The sequence below is a fragment of the Bubalus kerabau genome, chromosome 8 (genome assembly GCF_029407905.1).
Source record: "Bubalus kerabau isolate K-KA32 ecotype Philippines breed swamp buffalo chromosome 8, PCC_UOA_SB_1v2, whole genome shotgun sequence".
Classification (NCBI taxonomy): Eukaryota; Metazoa; Chordata; class Mammalia; order Artiodactyla; family Bovidae; genus Bubalus; species Bubalus kerabau.
In genome coordinates, this window is record NC_073631.1 from 108,157,816 (window position 1) to 108,178,527 (window position 20,712).

The following is a 20,712-nucleotide window of genomic DNA, read 5'->3' on the forward strand; positions in this document are numbered from 1 at the left end:
GGTGGGATACTTAGATCTTGGAGTCATAGTATTTTCTAGTCCATGTCTTACTTCCCTTGACATCCTATGTGAGGCATGTCCCTGGAGTTGTACCAGGCAGTCGACAAGCAGAATATTCTTTCTGAAAGAGAACTCTGATCATGTCACTGTGGTACTGACAACCTGTAAATAGCTCTCCATTGCTTGGAACAAAAAGACCCAACCCCTTAGCATGACATAAAAGAGCCTTCATGATCCAGCCCTGTTGTCCTCTCCAGCTTTCTTCTGATTCCTTTTCATCCCCCGTCCATCGCACTTGCGCTCAACCTCTGTGTTCTGGAAGTCTCGAGAAAAAGCCCTGTCTCACTCTCCCCTTGCTTGTGTTCTCCCCTCTGCCTGGAACACTTCTGCTCTTCTTCACTTTGCCAACAGCTCAAAAAATGTGTTCCCAAGCTGTGTAAGGCAATGGTGGCATTACTGAATAAGAATAAAACAAAGCAACATGTGTTAAGTACCCCATGCCTGCTGGGCTGCCGGTGCTGGGCTTGTTGTTTCCATGTACTTACATGGTCTCGTGCAATCCTCAAACCAGACCTGTGGGAGAGAGAATGTTACTTCCATATATAAATGAAGATGTTGAGGCTCAGAGAAATTAATAATTTGTCTAAAATGGTCTCTCGGCCTACTGGTGAAATTGAGATTTGAACCCAGGTTAATCATGTTCTGTAATACATCCCACGTGCTTTCTTTGCTGCTGACCACTTTTGAACAGCGATGCTCACTTCAGTATATAAATTCTGCTGCACTAATTAAATGACATTACCTTTTAAATGCCTTTTTTATGCAGCTTTACTAGAGTTGTTCTATTATGTTCCCATTTCATTTTTCGTTGCTCACATGGAATCAATCTCCTTTATTAAATAGACAGAATGCATTTATTAGCGTTTAGTAGAGATGAGGTGCAAACTGGACACGTAGCCCAGGGAACGCAGCCCTCATTTCAGAACCTTCTGGACTCTCTTGGTTGGTCCTTCATGCTCTCAGTGGTTTTCTGTGGGCCTCTGTTCATATTCTGGTCTGACTCCCCTACTCCCTTTTACTCACTGTTCCTACCCTTTCTTTCGGCCTTTCCCTTTTTCTCCATGTCTCCCCCCTTTTATAAAACTTTTATTTATTTATTATGGCTGCTCAGGGTCTTTGTTGCTTTCTGTAGTTGCTGCGAGCGGGGGCTACTTTTCATTGTGGTATGCAGGCCTCTCATTGTGATGGCTTCTCCTGTTGCAGAGCACGGGCTCGAGGCACACAGGCTCATGGCTGCCCTGCAGCATGTGGGATCTTCCTGGACCCGTGATTGAACCCATGTCCCCTCCCTTAGCAGGCAGATTCTTAACCACTGCATCAGGGAAGTCAGTCCCGTGCCCTGCCCCTTTTAAGCTTCCTTACCTGTTTGTAATTTATAGATGAGTACATTTATTTTTCTTCCATTCTGTGAAAATCTTCAAACGTACAGCAAACTTGAAAGCATTTTACAGTAAACATCTGCCTACCTACTTCTTGGATTCCAGACTTCACTGTATTTGCCTTGTCACTTCCCTGTCCATCTGTCCATCCTCTCGATCTTTCTTTCTGATGCATTTCCAAGTAATTTGTCAACATCAATGTACTTCTACCTGAAAACCCAACCATGTAATTAAATGGTAATTAGAGTTTAGCACTTGCTTATACTGTTTTTTTCCTTTACAATGAAATTTACATACAATGAAATATACAGATTTAAGCCTGCTTTCGCTGAGTTTTGTCAGATGCAGACACCTGTGTACCCCCGACTCCTGGTAAGACAGAGTGCTGTCATCTGTCCAGGTGCTTCCCTTGTGCTCCTTCACCATCGCTCCCTGTCCCCCAAACCCTGAGGCAGTCATTGTTCTACTTTCTTTTCCCCACCATAGACTAATCTTTTTTTTTTACTTCTAGAACTTTGTATGAGAGAAATCATATAAACCGTATTCTTTTTTTGTTAAGCTTCTTCCTCTTAGCATAATGTCTTTGAGATTCATCCATATTGTTCATTTCTTTTTTTTTTTTTGGCTGAGTATTCTAGAAGATAAGCATTAAATATTTTATACTTATAGAATTTTAAGTTTTTTGTTCTTACTGACCATAATATTTTGCATTCCTCATTTTAAAAAGCAAGCAAATCGTTATATGTATTTGACTTTCTTTCCTTTGGAAGGAAACTGGTGTCTCCTGATATAGGATTCACATACCAGTAAGAATAATTGACTGTGTTTCATTGTTGAATTTTTGATTAAATAACGACCCTGGTTTGATAGGTGGGCTTCCCTGGTAGCTCAGCTGGTAAAGAATCCACCTGCAATGTGGGAGACCTGGGTTCAATCCCTGGGTTGGGAAGATCCCCTGGAGAAGGGAAAGGCTACCCACTCCAGTATTCTGGCCTGGAGACTTCCATGGACTGTTAATAGTCCATGGGGTCGCAAAGAGTCTGACACGACTGAGCGACTTTCACTTTCATTTTTAAGGAAAAGTGTGTGTGTGTGTGTGTGTGTGTGTGTGTATGACAGCTTTGGAAAAAATGACATATATTATTTTTATCCATCCGATTTTGGACTGCTGTCTTTGTCTTTGGGAACAGGTATTATTTATTTGTGGGTGTTATTTCATGTTGCTGTATTTATAGGTTTTTCTTCTCCTGTGGGAATTTCTCTCCTTTTTTTCTTCTCTTCCCCTCAGTTTCAAGGGGGAAAAAAAAAACAAAAACCTATGATCTTCTCGTCTGCATACTTCCCTCCACAGCAGGTTGAGTAGTTGACAGGAGCAGCAGGGGCTGCTTTCAGGACTCTGGAAAGAGCAATTGAAGAGGAGGAAATGACCCTCTTTGCTGAAAGTAAAGAGAATTTAAGTATTGCTCATTCCTCTTCAACTGCTCTCCCCAAGCTTTCTGGGTTTCCTGGGGGAGATTGTGTTCTGGTTGTTCAGTTCATCATGTCAGCAGTTACCTGCAATGATCTTTCCCTCATTTGGAGCCCTTTCCGTGGCGAGGAGCCTGCTAACAGACGAGCATGAGAAAGGAGGCACCTCTAACAGTCTGACCTTGGGCTCTCTGAGCCTCAGGTTCATCTGTAAAGTGGGGATAATAACAGTGCCTCATTGGATCATTGAAGGCTTGAGGTAACTGAAAAGCTCTTAGCATAGTGCCTGATTGATATCAGGGTTCAGCACATGCTAGTAACTGAATTAATTTGATGTAATAGGTACTCACTCACTTTGGGGGTTAAAACAAATTACTGCTGGTAACTGGGCAGTGAGTGATTCGAGAGCCAGCCAGTGGGGAAGGAAGATGAGGATCGGCCAGATGGTGTAATGAGATCTCAGCCTTTTATTTATTTCACCTTTCATGTGTAACAAGACAGCTTGGAAAAGTGTAATTTCAAGAGTGACAGAACATAACCACAAAAGAGGCAGGGCATAAGTAGTTAAAAAGCCATGAGCCGTGTCTGAACCCTCGTCCGTGTGATTTGAGCTCAGGTCCTTTCATCTTCGGGGACCTTGCTCATCCTGCCTCTGGTCTCGCTCTCCTCGAGATCCTGGCTGGCGAGGCTTGCCACAGCTTATCGACTCGTCCTCGTGGCTCAGCAGGTGACAGAAGCCCTGTTCTTGCTTAGTTCTGGCTCCTGGTTCTCAGCTTTGGCTCTGTGCTTCTGGCACCAGTTCGGCCACCCACCTTGGCCTGTGACCCGGGACTTCCTCCCATTTATTTCTGGAGCATATAGCCACTCAGCCAGACATCCTGGTATCTTCTCGGAGCATTTTCAGTCCTACGAACACTATGCATCCCTCCACGTGAGACTTGCAAAGCAGACGTGACACTGTAGCACTGGTCGTGGGCCATGTGTCCCGAAGTTTTTATGAGTACTGGAAGTTTTTCCATCTGAACATAGGAACGTTAATCTTGATTACGATACATTAATCTTGATTACTATAAGCATTGATAAGAGCCCACCTTTCAATTCTGTGGTCCAAACAATTGCTTAGAAGTAAAACTAAATGATGAGTTGGCCCAAGGGGTGTGTTCAGTGTCGTTCAGCTTTATTGAGAACGTAGTAGTATTAATCATGAGGATCACTAATACTTCATCAGAGCTTGTCACGTGTCAGACAGTGTTCTAAGCACTTCACATTTATTAGCTCATTTTATCTTCCTAACAACTTTATGAGATGGTTGTTAATCTCAGGCTAGTGTAAGATTAATAGCCCTAGACAGATGAAGAAGCTGAGGGATAGCAAGATGAAGTAATTTGTCCAGGGTCACACAGCTAGTAAAGGCTTCCCTGGTGGCTCAGATGGTGAAGAATCCTCCTGCAATGCAGGAGGCCTGGGTTCGATCCTTGGGTTGGGAAGACCCCCTGGCGGGAGGGCATGGCAACCCACTCCAGTATTCTTGCCTGGAGAATCCCCATGGGCAGAAGAGCCTGGCAGGCTACAGTCCTTAGGGTCGCAAAGAGTTGGACACAACTGAGTGACTAAGCACAACTAGTAAGTGTCAGGACCCTCATTCAAAACCAGGGCCTCCTCGTCACCCCTCACAATGGCCCCTGTGTCTTAGGTGACAAACTGCAAACACATTGTCCCAGGATCACGCCCCATGTGGCCTAAGATGATGATAGAACGTCGTGCTTCAAATCGAGCTTCCCTCCGAGTCAGCTGGGTTTGGGTTCGAGCCCTTGCCTTTGTCACTTCCTGATGTGTGACTTTGGGCAAATTCTTCAAGCTTGTTAAACTTCACTTTTCCGTATCCTCACAGTATCTCACAACATTATTGTGACCTTAAATGAGATCATCACAGTTTCTGGCACACATCAAAAAGAGCAGCACCTTTTATTTTGGAAGAATAAGGTACTGTGTGCTGCGTCCTGTTCGAGTGCTGCAAAGTCAGTGTTAGGGGTGCCTAAGGGAAAAAAGGATTACATGAACATTTTTTTTTATTATGGAAATTTAAAACATATAAAAATGCAAATAGTATGATGAATCCCCATATATCAGCATTCAGCTTCAACAAATATCAGCGTTTTATTAATCTCATTTCCTCTGTCTCTTCCTGTTTTTTTTTTTTTTTCTGGAATATTTTTAAGCAAATTCCAGATATATCTTGTAACTATACCCATAAATACATTAGTATGTTATTTTTAATAATTAAAGAATTAAAAAAAATCACAACACCATTAACATGGGCCTAACAAAATTAAGTACATCATGAGAAATGCTGGGCTGGAAGAAGCACAAGCTGGAATCAAGATTGCTGGGAGAAATATCAGTAACCTCAGATATGCAGATGACACCACCCTTATGGCAGAAAATGAAGAGGAACTAAAAAGCCTTTTGATGAAAGTGAAGGAGGAGAGTAAAAAAGTTGGCTTAAAGCTCAACATTTAGAAAACCAAGATCATGGCATCTGGTCCCATCACTTCATGGGAAATAGATGGGGAAACAGTGTCAGACTTTATTTTTTGGGGCTCCAAAATCACTGTAGATGGTGATTGCAGCCATGAAATTAAAAGACGCTTACTCCTTGGAAGGAAAGTTATGACCAACCTAGATAGCATATTCAAAAGCAGAGACATTACTTTGCCAACAAAGGTTGGTCTAGTCAAGGCTATGGTTTTCCAGTGGTCATGTATGGATGTGAGAGTTGGACTGTGAAGAAAGCTGAGCGCCGAAGAATTGATGCTTTTGAACTGTGGTGTTGGAGAAGACTCTTGAGAGTCCCTTGGACTGCAGGGAGATCCAACCAGTCCATCCTAAAGGAGATCAGACCTGGGTGTTCATTGGAAGGACTGATGTTGAAGCTGAAACTCCAATACTTTGGCCACCTCATGCGAAGAGTTGACTCATTGGAAAAGACCCTAATGCTGGGAGGGATCGGAGGCCGGAGGAGAAGGGGATGACAGGAGGAGATGGCTGGATGGCATCACCGACTCGATGGACATGGGTTTGGGTAGACTTCTGGAATTGATGATGGACAGGGAAGCCTGGCATGCTGGGATTCATGGGGTCACAGAGTCGAACACAACTGAGTGACTGAACTGAACTGAACCAAATTAAGAATTCTGTACTGTTGCTTCTGTTTAATCACTAAGTTGTGTCTGACTCTCTGCGACCCCACAGCCTGTAGCCTGCCAGGCTCCCCTGTCCATGGGATTTCCCAGGGAAGAACCCTGGAGTGGGCTGCCATACCCTCCTCCAGGGGATCGTCCCAACCCAGGGATCGAACCCATGTCTCCCACATTGGCAGGCAGTTTCTTTACCACTGAGCTCCCACGGGCGGCACCCCCCTCCGCCCCAAATCCTTTATGTCATCTAATATTCAGTCTGTGTTTACATTTTGCCTGTTGATGCCAATTTCTGCTTTATGGTTTTGTTCAAATCAATATCAAAACAAGTTCCACACAGTGCACTTGATGTCTTATCTTTTAAGCCTCATAAACTCTTGCCCCCTCCTCCTCTCATAGCCTTTATTTGTTGTAGAAACCAGGCCTGTCTGCATTTGCCCTGTAGAATTTTTCATCCTCTAGATTTGACAGTTGACTTACATGGTTCAATGGTGGGCAGAGTCATATTGGAGCCTGAGGCAAAAAGAAGAATCAGTAATACGGAGTCTTTATTTAAAACTCTGATATTGTGTTCATCATGGATCTTTTAGGCTCATTTTTTTAAAGCATAATGTATTGAAGTGTTTATCTCCATTCCTGGGTTTTGTGGTGTTCCCTTAAATTTTGCACCTGAGCCAAGTGGTTCCTCCCTCCCTCTGTTCCAGGCCCAGCTCTTGTGCCTCTGTCTCGCCTGTGTCTTGTACACTGGTGATTAGTTCTCTGCTGCTGCTTTTTTTTTTTTTTAAAGTGTTTATTGAATTTGTCACCATATTACTTCTCTTTTTTTGTTTTGGTTTTGTGGCTGCAAGGTATGTGGGATGTTAGCTCCCCAACCAGGGGTCGAACCTGCGCCCCCTGCTTTGGAAAGTGACATCTTAATCACGAGACTGCCAGGGAAGTCCCCAGTTCCGACTTCTAGATCTTTGCTCTTCAAAGCATGAGCTGTGGTCCAGTGGAACAAGTCGCTCCTGGGAGCTTATTACAAATGCAGAACGCCAGGGTCCAGCCCAGACCTGCTGAGTCAGAACCCGCATTTTTAGCCGGATCCCCAGGGGCCCTGCCTGCGCAGTGAAGTCTGAGGAGTGCTGTTCGGAGGGTGTGATTCCAGTCAGGGTTGGTTGTTGTGGCCAGAGCGCTTCATAGACGTGTTCTGGATCTTAGTGTATCACATCAGGAAGTACGTGGTGTCTGATTGTCCTGCTTTGGGCGGTGTTAAATTGATCAGTAGGTTCAGATGTGATCAGGCTGACTCATCCGTTAGAAGGCTGAGAAATCTCTTCCGAGTGTTCCTTGGAGTAACATGGTGAAGAGGGGGGCAGCTGGATGGATCTGAATGTTGACTTACGCTTACCTATCGGTGACCCTGGATAAGGTGCCTCATTTCTTTGGCCTGTAAGCAAAGATGGATCATGGTTGATCCATCTCCCTGGGCTGTCACACAGGTTTTCTTAGGCTTGGCACAAAGCAGGCTGTCCATCAGAGGCATTGCTGCCCTTCTTCTCTTCTTTCCTCATCGGAGAAAGTGTTGTAGCAAGGATGTCATAAGTGGGGCCTTGCAGAATGGATGGAATGATGTTCTGGATGAGATTCATGACCTGAGCACAGGCAGGAAATGAAAGTGTGTGGTGTGTTCTTGGAGACTGGCGAAGAATTTGACTTCACTATAGAGTTTTTTTTTTTTTTTCTATAGAACAAGGGGAAAGCCAGATGGTGGAAGGCTTTGACTCTAGGCAGTGTATAGTATTTGGAGCTCAAGGAGAGGAGGATGTCTGGAACAAAGAGGCGTTTAGGAAGTTGAATTCTGCTGCCTAGGAGGGAGAGAAACGTGTAGACTGTGGAGGTGGTGGGGTGGGGGCGGCGTTTCAGTACTTTACATAGAGCAGAGGCCAGAGTGCTGGTGTTAGGAGGGGAACATAAAAGGGCAGATACGAAGCTGTGGCACTGTGAGCAATGACTGAGTGTGGGTGTGGGTGCCATGCCAGCAGACTTCTCTATGGTCTGGGTTTCGCTTCTTTCTGGTCACATCAAGTTGCTTAACCTCTGAGCCTCCTTTTCTTTATTGGTGAATGGGGACAGTGAGGTCTGTTTAGCAGGTTACCTGTAAGGATTCAATGAGATGGTGCAGAGATTTTGGCAGTCCAGTGGTTAAGACTCCGCCCTTCCAACGCAGGGGATGTGGGTTCGATCCCTGGTTAGGGAATCAAGATCGCAAATGCCCCGTGGCACGGCCAAAAGGAATTAAAAAAAAATAGAAAAAAATGGCGTGATGCATGTCACGTGCTGCACTTTGATAAATGCTAACTAATAATTACTAGATGGTTGGTTGGTTGGTTAAAGGAGAGGAAGTTAGGAGAAATCTTTTTCAGCTTCAAGCCTAGAATAATTGACATGAGTTTGTGCAAGCTCCGGGAGATTGTAAAGGACAGGGAAGCCTGGTGTGCCGCAGTCCATGGGGTCGCAAAGAGTCAGGCACAGCTGAGCGACTGAACCACAACTAGGATAATTGGTGATACAGAAAGAGGAAGGTCGCCTGGGAGAATTGGTTTAAGGAGGCTGTGTTATATATTTATATTCCTTTTTAGATGTGTTGAGTTTGAGACCTTGACGGGATGTCCAGGAAGGAATGTCAGATTCCAGGGGGAAATGATGCAGGAGCCACACTTGGCTAGACCCATGCTATTTCTTTTGGTACAGATTATGGGTCCAGTAATGCCTTGTGCTTTATTTCTCAGTATCTCTGGGATTTCTGACAAAGCAGAGGTTTTACTTGGACATCCATTCAGATTAGCCTCTGACTTTGCAGTCAGTGGTCCAGAGCCCAGCTGGTTGAGCAGCAGTAGAAGGTAACGAGGCTCTTCTCCCTCATGACTTTTCCTCATTCCAGATTTTGTTGCAGTTTGAAGGAAGCAGTTTGTTTTGCTTTTTAGCCATTTGAAAGTTCCTCTTTCTCTCCCTTTCTCTGAGCACAATCTGATGCTGAAATTTGAAGTATCAGTAGGTGCTGTTTAAAGAAGTTCATTTATGGGCAATTAAATAACATGCCTTTCAGCCTAGATTTGATAGAGAACAGGGGGACTTTTTTTTTTCAGTGCAATGAAGTTTAATTATTTCCCCGTTCCTTTTAACTCTTGTCATATTATTTAGAAAACAGGTCTCTTAAAAAAAAAGTCTATGTTGTTTATTTTACCTCCTTTCCATGTATTTTCTATATGTTTACTGGTAGAAGGTGGAGTGGGATGGGGCGGGGGCACTGAGCTGGAATGGCAGAGATATATTTTTGTTATATTTGGTTTTAATTTTACATAATTTTTAGGGATATTTATATCAGTGGTTTCAGCTGCTCCAAGCACTGCAGAGAGAATAATCATCAGTTCAGTTCAGTCGCTCAGTCGTGTCCGACTCTTTGCAACCCCATGAATCGCAGCACGCCAGGCCTCCCTGTCCATCACCAACTCCCGGAGTTCACTCAGACTCACGTCCATCGATTCAGTGATGCCATCCAGCCATCTCATCCTCTGTCGTCCCCTTCTCCTCCTGCCTCCAATCCCTCCCAGCATCAGAGTCTTTTCCAATGAGTCAGCTCTTTCCATGAGGTGGCCAAAGTACTGGAGTTTCAGCTTTAGCTTCATTCCTTCCAAAGAAATCCCAGGGCTGATCTCCTTCAGAATGGACTGGTTGGATCTCCTTGCAGTCCAAGGGACTCTCAAGAGTCTTCTCCAACACCACAGTTCAAAAGCATCAATTCTTGGGCGCTCAGCCTTCTTCACAGTCCAACTTTCACATCCATACATGACCACAGGAAAAACCATAGCCTTGACTAGACGGACCTTTGTTGGCAAAGTAATGTCTCTGCTTTTGAATATGCTGTCTAGGTTGGTCATAACTTTCCTTCCAAGGAGTAAGTGTCTTTTAATTTCATGGCTGCAGTCACCATCTGCAGTGATTTTGGAGCCCCAAAAAATAAAGTCTGACACTGTTTCCACTGTTTCCCCATCTATTTCGCATGAAATGATGGGACCAGATGCCATGATCTTAGTATAGGTGATGCTAAAATTGACCCCTCTCCAGGTGGTCACCGGCAGCTCAAATACTGCCTGTCCTGGAGCAGCACAAATTCTGACGACAGTAGCTGTGAGGTTGTGTGTTTACAGGTCAGAAATTTTCCAGATCTGTCCTGAATCCTGGAGCCCAAAGTAAATAACCACTTTCTCTGTGCGACTTACATAGTATACGTCATTGAGGGAGGTGAGGGAGATAGAAGGGAATTCTCCCTTCCTGTGCTTTCTTCCTAAATGTTGTTTAGTTGCTACGTCGTATCCGACTCTTTGTGACCCCATGGACTGTAGCCTGCCCAGCTCCTTTGTCCATGGGATTTCCCAAGCAAGCATACTGGAGTGGGTTGCCATTTCCTCCTCCAGGGGATCTTCCCAGTCTAGGGATCCAACCCATGTTTCCTGTGTTGGCAGGTGGACTGTTGACCACTGAGCCACCAGGAAAGGCCTTCTCCCTGAATACCATCATAATTTCCATGTCATCCGTTTTCTGTGTTTTCTCTTCCTGTGCAAATAGGTGAGAGTACCTTGTACATAGTTGACACTCCGTGTGTGTGTGTTTGTAATTATATCCATAAATATGTAATGGTTGATAGAACAGAAAAAACTAGTATTTTGGTTGCCAACTAAAGTTAATATACGTGTGTGAAGGAGACCCTGTGGCACAGAATGTTTAAGTTGGCGTGTTCGGTGGAAGCGGATGAATGGAAAAAGAACAGAAAGCAAAAGAAGTAAATGAACCACAAGAGAAAGTCAGTATTTGTGAGAAGTAGGTAGGGGTAGAAATCATCCAAAAAAAGTGACTAGAGGTAGCAGCTCCAAGAATCCCTTTAGTGGCAGCCAAAGTCCACACTTGAGCATAACCTAGCAGCCAGCTGGAGGTGGTCCTCAGACCTCAGCCTCTGTGAATGTTTGGACAGCGGAGTTGGAACAGTTGGTATTTTATGGAAAGCCGAGGCTCAAATAAGAGGGTGAAAATAGAATAATTTCATGTTCTAAGATGAGAAAAGAAGATTTAGGCTTCCTTCATGTCCATTTCTCTTGCTCAGTAAAATGAAGGAATAACCTGCAGAACACATTTCTATCTCTCTGGTCAATGGAAATTTCTACAGAACAGACCCAAGTGATTCATTTATTATGTGAGCGGAGCCCTCAGGGGATGCTGTTTTTCATTAAGTCATTTCCCGTCCTGAATTAGAGAGGAAATGTTTTATAGAGTAAACCTGAGGAACAAGCTACTTGAAATATTACAAGTGGTCCACTTAAGTACACAATGAAAGTGAAAGTTGCTCAGTTGTCTCCGACTCTTGGCAACCCATGGGCTGTAGCCCACCAGGCTTCTCTGTTCATGGAATTCTCTAGGCAAGAATACTGGAGTGGGTAGCCATTCCCTTCTCTGGGGATCTTCCCAACCCAGGGATTGCACCCAGATCTTCCACATTGCAGGAAGATTCTTTACCATGTGAGCCACCAGGGAAGCCCAAGAACACTGGAATGGGTAGCCTATCCCTTCTCCAGGGGATCTTCCCAGCCCAGGAATTGAACCCGGGTCTCCTGCATTGCAGGTGGATTCTTAACCAGCTGAGCCACCAGGGAAGTACACATGAGTATAGGCTGAAACGACCGAGAATGAGTAAGCTTGGAGGAAGTTGGCTTTGGAGTTCTGTATTTCAGAGAGTAAGAAAGAATAAGCCCTAGTTTACCCAGGGCTTCATGTAGCTGCTGGCCATCTCTATAGACAGGACCTTCCCACTGAGCAGAGAGATTGGGTCTTTGTCTGACTAATAAGTGTTCTTGACTTAATGAATAAAGAGTGGGGTTAGGTTTAGTTGGGCTTTTTCCTAAGCTGGTTTGCAGGACATAAAGTAATCACTCTAGCTATGCATTGTGAATTGAGGTGACCATAGTGGTAGCATAGACCTGTGTGTAGTTTAGACAGTGGATGGAGCTGTATTGACTGCTTTTTGTGTTATTTGGGCTTGGCCTTAGAGAACAGAGCAGAAGCAGAGTGTCGAGAGAAGAATCACCATTGTTGAGAATGAGAAGGCTTAAGTTCTAGTACTACGTACGTTCTTAAGTAACTTCTGTCTGACAGTGGGCAGATCCCCAGACCAGAAGTTTCTCAGACTAGATGAGTTGGTTATTTTTCAGGAGCTCGAAGGAGATGGCACTGTTGAAGGAGTCCCTGTTGAAGTGAATCTTCAGAATCTCGTGGGGTTTAGGGATTGGAATTATATATGGTGGGGGTGTGTGTGTGTGTGTGTGTGTGTGTGTGTGTGTGTGTGTGCGCGCGCGCGCGTGTGTCTCTTTTCCCAGAAGAGGATCACTGCTGTAGTAAACTTGGTTACTAATGGAATGCCATGTCATTTGATTGACGGGGATCAGGCTGTGTTGGGAGAGGTTGAAAAGTATTGGACTAGATAATTTCTAAGGACTCGCCCGACCTTAAAAATGTCAGTTGTCAGGAAATGGAATTTGGGCTTGGATGACAAGGGTTCAATCCATGGGTTGGGAAGATCTTCTAGAGCAGGAAACAGCAACCCACTGCAGTATTCTTTCCTGGAAAATTCCATGGATAGAGCAGCCTGGCGGACTATAGTCCATGGGGTTGCAAAGAGTAGGGGCTTGAACTTGAAATCAGTTTTGTGTAAAGCAGAAACTCTGTTTGCATGCCTCAAGGGGAAAGCTGGTGGTAGAAATTGCTGTACAGTTTGCCTCTAGACTATAGTGGGAAGTATTTTGAAGGAGGGGGAATAGGACGGATCAATGTAATTTTTCTCTCCATGTAGAGTTGTTAGCGAAGTAACAGCTTATCTTATTTTGCAGTCCTAAAGTAATAAATAAAACATTTATGGCTCAGAATAAATTGAGAGCATCCCATTTCCTGCAGTAGCAGGCATGTTCAAATTCTTTTAAAGCCTCAGGCAGGGTGACATCAGCAGATTTTTTTTCTTCATTTTCTAATCCAGAAGCTTCTAATTTCTTTCTGTATAAGAACCCACATTTTAGTACTGAGCAGATCTTCAGGGACCCTTTTTGATATGACTACATTTTGCAGCACCTCTTTTAAATTGTGTTAAACTTCAGTGCTCTCAGGGGACAGCATGCTGTAGTGGATGGAGTGTGGGCTTGCAATTTATATACAGTATTTGTTTTTTTCCTGTTAGCTATGTCTTTGGTTCACATTCAGATACTTGACCCATTAGCATTTTGGAATTTCTGAGTTCCTGACTTAGCCTTTCTAGAGGGCTCTAGCTCATGACCCTCTCGCACAAACACACACACACACCACACACCTACCCCCGTGGGTCTTCTTGATCCAGTCAAGTCTACCCACTCCAGTATTCTTGAACTTCTTTGGTAGCTCAGCTGGTAAAGAATCCGCCTGCAATGTGGGAGACCTGGGTTCCATCCCTGGGTTGGGAAGAGCCCCTGGAGCAGGGAACAGCTACCCACTCCAGTATTCTGGCCTGGAAAATTCCATGGACTGTGTAGTCCAGTTCAGTTGCTTAGTTGTGTCTGACTCTTTGTGACCCTATGGACTGCAGCACGGCAGGATTCCCTGTCCATCACCAGCTCCCAGAGTTCACTCAAACTCATGTCCATTGAGTCGGTGATGCCATCCAACCATCTCATCCTCTGTTGTTCCCTTCTCCTCCCACCTTCAATCTTCCCCAGCGTCAGGGTCTTTTCAAAAGAGTCAGTTCTTCGCATCAGGTGGCCAGAGTATTGAAGTTTCAATTTCAGCATCAGCATCAGTCCTTCCAATGAATGTTCAGGACTGATTTCCTTTAGGATGGACTGGTTAGATCTCTTTGCAGTCCAAGGGACTCTCAACAGTCTTTTCCAACACCACAGTTCAAAGGCATCAACTCTTTGGCGCTCAGCTTTCTTTATAGTCCAACTCTCACATCCATACATGACTACTGGAAAAACCATAGCTTTGACTAGACGGACCTTTGTTGGCAAAGTAATGTCTCTACTTTTTAATATGCTGTCTGCTGCTGCTAAGTCAGTTCAGTCATGTCCGACTCTGCGCGACCCCATAGACATCAGCCCACCAGGCTCCCCCGTCCCTGGGATTCTCCAGGCAAGAACACTGGAGTGGGTTGCCATTTCCTTCTCCAATGCGTGAAAGTGAAGTTGCTCAGTCATGTCCGACTCGTAGCAACTCCATGGACCGCAGCCTACCAGACTCCTCCATCCATGGGATTTTCCAGGCAAGAGTACTGGAGTGGGGTGCCATTGCCTTCTCTGAATATGCTGTCTAGGTTGGTTATAACTTTTCTTCCAAGGAGCAAGTGTCTTTTAATTTCATGGCTGCAGTCACCATCTGCAGTGATTTTGGAGCCCCAAAAAATAATCTCAGCCAGTGTTTCCATTGTTTTCCCATCTATTTGCCGTGAAGTGATGGGACCGGATGCCATGATCTTAGTTTTCTGGATGCTGAGTTTTAAGCCAATTTTTTCACTCTTCTCTTTCATTTTCATCAAGAGACTCTGTAGTTCTTTGCTTTCTGCCGTAAAGGTGGTGTCATCTGCATATTTGAGGTTATTGATATTTCTCCTGGCAATCTTGTTTCCAGCTTGTACTTTATCTAGCCCAGCATTTCTCATGATGTACTTTGCATGTAAATTAAATAAGCAGGGTGACAATATACAGCCTTGACATACTCCTTTCCTGATTTGGAACCAGTCTGTCGTTCCATGTTTGGTTCCAACTGTTGCTTCTTGACCTGCATACAGATTTCTCAGGAGGCAGGTCAGGTGGTCTGGTATTCCCATCTCTTGAAGAATTTTCCACAGTTTGTTGTGATCCACACAGTCAAAGGCTTTGGCATAGTCAATAAAGCAGAAGTAGATGTTTTTCTGGAACTCTTGCTTTTTCTATGATCCAGCGGATGTTGGAGATTTGATCTCTGGTTCCTCTGCCTTTTCTAAACCCAGCTTGAACATCTGGAAGTTCATGGTTCACGTACTGTTGAAGCCTGGCTTGGAGAATTTTGAGCATTACTTTACTAGCGTGTGAGATGAGTGCAATTGTGCGGTAGTTTGAGCATTCTTTGGCATTACCTTTCTTTGGGATTGGAATGAAAACTGACCTTTTCCAGCCTTGTGGCCACTGCTGAGTTTTTCAGATTTGCTGGCATATTGAGTGCAGTATGTCTGTATTGACTATATATGACTGTATAGTCCATGGGATCGAAGAGAGTTGGACATGACTAAGCGACTTTCACCTCTCTTTTTTCACTGTTATGACTGGAGTTTCCCCTTCTCTCCTGTCCTGCCCCACAGTGAGCCCTCCTCTTGCCATTTGGTGAGCATGACCCTGAAAGAGCCTCCCCTTCAAGAACACCAGATTCTCCTACAGAAAATAACTTTCAGTGTCTCCTCCAGAACAAAGTCTGCCTGAGCACAATGAGTCAATCTCTGCTGTTCAAACATTTGCCACTTATTTATTAAACAGTTATTTATTGAGTATCTTAGATTGTGTGTAGAAGTCTGTGCTCTATGCTGTGGGAAAGAAAATGGTGAATTATCCATGACTTCAGGACCCCTGTCATCAAAGAAGAAAGATAAGACAAGCTGCTTTGTGTGTGGTAGGGTAAGGACTTGGGTGGTGTTGTTTGGTCTTCAATTTTTTTTTTTTTAAAGGGAGAGGAGAGGAAATGATCACATCCCTGGAGGGGAAAAGTGAAGTTCTTTGTGTCTTTTAGGAATAGCAAAGCATGCCGTTTGCCAAGAGTAGGGGCAGCATTGAGAGCATGATGGGAATACACGCCCTATCCACCACGTTTTTCCTTTGGCTTTGAGATGAGGTTCGGTGTCTGCTTCCCTGGGTCACTTGCTGTTCTCTCTCCAGGGTCCTGACGTGCAGGCGCTCTCTTCCTGCTTCTTCTGCTTTTACCTGGTCATAGGGATGAACTTCTCCCCTCTCATCCCTCCTGTTACCATGTGTGTATCTTTTTTTGGGGGGGAGGAGGTCTTTGTTACTGTTCACCATCTTCTCTCGCTGCGGGAGCAGGGGCTGCTCTCTAGTTGCCGTGGAGGGCTTCTTGTTACGGTGGCTTCTCTTGTGCAGCACAGACTCGAGGGTGCACAGGCTCAGTAATTGTGGCACATGGGCTTGTAACAGCATGTGGAGTCTTCCCAGACCAGGGATCGAGCCCACCCGCCCTGCATTGGCAGGCGGATTCTTAATCACTAGACCCTCAGGGTGGAGAAGGAAATGGCAACCCACTCCAGTGTTCTTGCCTGGAGAATCCTGTGGATGGAAGAGCCTGGTGGGCTGCTGTCCATGGGGTCGCACAGAGTCGGGCATAACTGAAGTGACTTAGCAGCAGCAGCAGAGCCCCAGGGAAATCTAGCCATGTTCATCTTTATTCAAGAGCTCTGTCTGGAATTCAGACGTGTGTTTCTAGCTGTCCCCTGGATCCTCCCACCTGGGCTCTCACCGTTGTCCCAGATCGACCGATCCAGACCAGGCATAGCTTCCTCCCTCCTCAACTAGTCCTCCATGTTGCCTTCCATCTCTGTGAATGTGACACCTTCCGCTGGAAGGTCAAGGGGTCTTTGACCCTCCCTACCCACAAACCAGCACTTAAGTTCACTCCTCAGCCTCTGCTGAACCTGTGTTCTCTCCATCCCCACTACCACCTACCTGGCTCTAGTCCTTTTCCTCGATGACCTGCATTCCTGAGGAATCCTCCCTGGTCTCCCTGGATTCAGGCTTATCTTTGACCCTTGCCCTCTTGACACTGCAGCCAGAATGATCCTTCCACCCTGTCAACCTGGTCATGTCAGTTCCCTTCTTAAAACCCTGCAGTGGCTTCTTAGGCCCTTAGGGTAAAGCACATTCCTTAAATAGGTTAGAAAAGGCTCTTGGAGGCCCCTGTCCTGGCTCCTCCCTGGTGTGCCGCTGCAGCTGTCCTGAGCTGCTTCCACTCCGGGCCTTGGCTGTGACCTGGCACTTGCAGGCTTTCCCCATGCTCTTTCCTTTGCCTGCATTCTCCTCCCCGTTTTTGCCTGGCTACTTTCTGTTTCTCTCCTAGATCTCAACTTCACTATCCATGTAAAAGTCTTCTCTGATTCCCTCAAGAAGAGGTTAGATACCTCTACTAGACACTCCTTTTATGGAGTAAAAATATAAGTCATATCATTTTATGGAGTAAAATGATATAAGTCATATCATTTGATGATTGCCTAGCAAGTTGTCTTTCTTCCCTCCTCAAACTGTAGACTTCATGAGGATGGGGAATGTTGTTATTCACCTGTATATCATGCCTGGCATGTTATCTATTAAGAAACATATCTTTTACTATATCACTGATATTTACCAAGTGCTGTTCTTTGCTCCTGGATCCCAAGCTTCTTCAAGTCAGGACCAAGTCTTGTTCATGGTGCTGTACCTGGCACTTTGTGTTAAATCAGTTTGTTTCACCAGTTCCTTTTGGGAGCTTTATTGCACTTGAATTTATATATTTTTATATATATATATATATACACACACACACACACACACCACATATATATATATATATAAAACTATATGAATATAAATTCTAAGAGTTATGTTAGCTGAGACTAGGAAGTGATGTGATAGCTTAATAAATGTGCTGTAAAGTATGCATACAAAGAAGTATTGCCCATTCATTATAGTCTGGAATTAAGAAGTAGCAGCATTAAGGCATTTGAAAGCCCACTCTCCCACTTAGCAACATGTGCTCTTGGGCAAGTCAGTTCCTTTCTTTGAGCCTGGACTTCCTCATCTGTAAGATGGGAATATACCACCTGCCTTGCAAGGTGGTTGTCTGCTTGGTCCCTCAGTTGTGTCTGACTCTTTGCGACCCCGTGGAGTGCAGCCTGTCAGGCTCCTCTGTCCGTGGGGGTTCTCCAGGTCAGAATAGTGGATATGAGTTGCCATGCCCTCCTCCAGGGGATCTTCCCAACCCCGGGATCGAATCCAGGTCTCCTGCATTGCAGGTGGATTCTTCACCGACTGAGCCCCTCAGGGAAGCCCTGCAAGGTTGTTACAAAGACTAAAGGTTTATGAAAACAACAGCCATAGTATCTGGTGCACAGTAGTTGCTGTGTGGATTTTAAGTTATTTTCTTTTTTATTGCAGCGATGCTGCCATTATGGAGAACATACTTGAAATTTCTTTTTTGAAATAGTTTTCAAAACTTGCTGTAGACCTTCAGAATATGTTAATAGGAGAAATATCTTTTCTTTTGAGGATAAATTTGAGTTTAGATACAGCTTGGTTCAGAGAATGTGATCAAGATAGTTGATACCGTTTTTTGATATTTAAAAAGCTAAGTGTGATTATAATGAGGATTTCTTTTGTAATGTCTAAATTGGTACACATTCTGTCTTTCTCACAGGTGGCATTGGCAGCGCACATATTCCATTTAGCTCATTGTAATCCAGGATTTAACTATCTAAATACCTTTTGACTTTCAATAGCATGCTGATACATCAAGTAGTTATTAGTAAGCTCAAGAGAGCTGAGATCTTTAATAATATACTTCATCACAAGTTAACCATCAGAATTTTACTTCTAGCAAAAAAAAAAAAAAAAAAAAAAATTGAGAAAAAATGATCCAAGATGCTACCCATATTCCTGTATCTGTTTGGGGGTCTTCCCTTTTCAGCTGGGTCCACAGGCATCAGCGTGGCTGAAATTCAGTAAGGAAGGTGGTGTCTACTAATGACCCAGAGGGGCCTGGTGCCTTCAGAGGCCTGTCCCTAGTAGAAGGAGGAGCTGGCTGGGGGAAACGGACAGATAGAAGACAGATAAAAGCACTCAGCTTTTACAGAAGCATGTGTTTGTACGGAGTAATCCGCAGGATGTCTCTGTAGGATAAGACGAGGCACAGGTCATTCTGTCTACTAGGAAAAACACGTTGAGGCAAGGAGGAGGAGGAAGCCAGTCCCCTGAGACTGGCAGCAGAAACTTGGGCAGTCTGGAAACTAGACTGAGGGTTAAATCCGCTGAGAATGCTCAGGTGACTACAAGGAACCTAGTTTTATTTTATGATCCAGTGGATACAGAGGGTCTGTATTTTGCCTCAGCATTGTACAGAAGGGCATGAGTCTGAAGGGTTATTACAAATGGTTATTGACACTTAACTATTTTTAAATATTTTACTAGATTGTACCCTGAATCTGCCTCATCTTGCATGCATGTTCTGTTGACTTTAGAATAATTCACTGAGAGCAGTTGATGGAGAGGCTTGGAAAGAGCCAAGCATTTTTGACTCTTGGGTGGGGGAGGGAGATGAGCTGGGACTCCTTTTGCCGCGGGCTAGTTGGGAGCAGTATCGCTCAAGCAAGAGGGCTGAGCCTGGCTGTAAAGGCACCTTGTGGGGTTTGTTGTAGAACCATATGCGCTTTTCAGGTACTGAAAGTGAAAGTTGCTCAGTCGTGTCCGACTCTTTGTGACCCCATGGACTATACAGTCCATGGAATTCTCTAGGCCAGAATACTGGAGTGGGTAGCCTTTCCCTTCTCCAGGGGCTCTTCCCAACCCAGGGACAGAACCGGGGTCTCCTGCATTGCAGGAGGCTTCTTACCAACTGAGCTACCCGGGTTTGAGGTACTAGTGTCGTTATAATGGGACATTGTCGCTGCCCTTAGGTTTCAGGTGGGCAGCAGAGATACGTCCTCTTAGGGAGTGCTTTCTCTTGGAAGCTGATGGCTCTGTGAAATCGGGCTTGTCCTGCAGCCTGGCTATGGAAGAAAATGCCATAGCCTTTGACTGCAACTATAGCGAAAAGCAAAAGTTTAATTTTAATTAATATGTATTATTTGTGTTAAAAGTTTTATAATCCTATTATAGTGCAGTGCTATATAGTTGATTGTGTTAGTTGGGTACCTAGGGTAGCTTGGTTGGATTTATGGACAAACTGGACTTAGGAATGCACCCTTAAAACAGAACTTGTTTGCATGTAGGGGACTTACTGTACTGTAAAGATGCAAAATTCAAGGTCTTTGATGTTATGAGAAAGGTCTAGACAGGAAATTTAAATAAAATAACCCTTTTGAAATCATTTTAATTCTTCCCTCTAAATTGTTTACTGCTCATGTTTTCTGGGTATTCATTTTCTTAACTGTTGTTAGCCAGGTTGAAGTTACTATATGAATGCCAGCAACCCGTGTTAGAATGGACTCTTACAAGGAGAAGATTCTGGAACATGGTAGGCAGTCAGCCATTTAAAGTGGTCTTAAGGTATAAGTGGCCCAAACACATTTTAAAAAGCTTAATGCTGAATAGATGAACATATTCTGATAGAACGTTTTGTTTTTGCAAGCCAAAATTTTGCCTCACGCCAGAATTTTCCATTTATGATATAATTGTGTATCTGACTGTGATATAAAAAATAAGAGATTTAGAGAAAACACTAGCAGAAGCAACTATATATCAAATTTATTTCTGGCAAATGACCTGAATAATTTTACTGAATAAGAAAAATGCAGGGTATGTGCATTTGTTTTTCTGTTGCTGCCCTAACAAATT

At 44.3% G+C, this 20,712-nt stretch overlaps 1 protein-coding gene across 7 annotated transcripts in view; it reads left to right on the top strand.

The window, feature by feature from the left end:
* AGK (acylglycerol kinase) overlaps nt 1-20,712 on the top strand; it is a 130,817-nt gene that overhangs the window by 49,622 nt on the left and 60,483 nt on the right. The window lies entirely within an intron of this gene.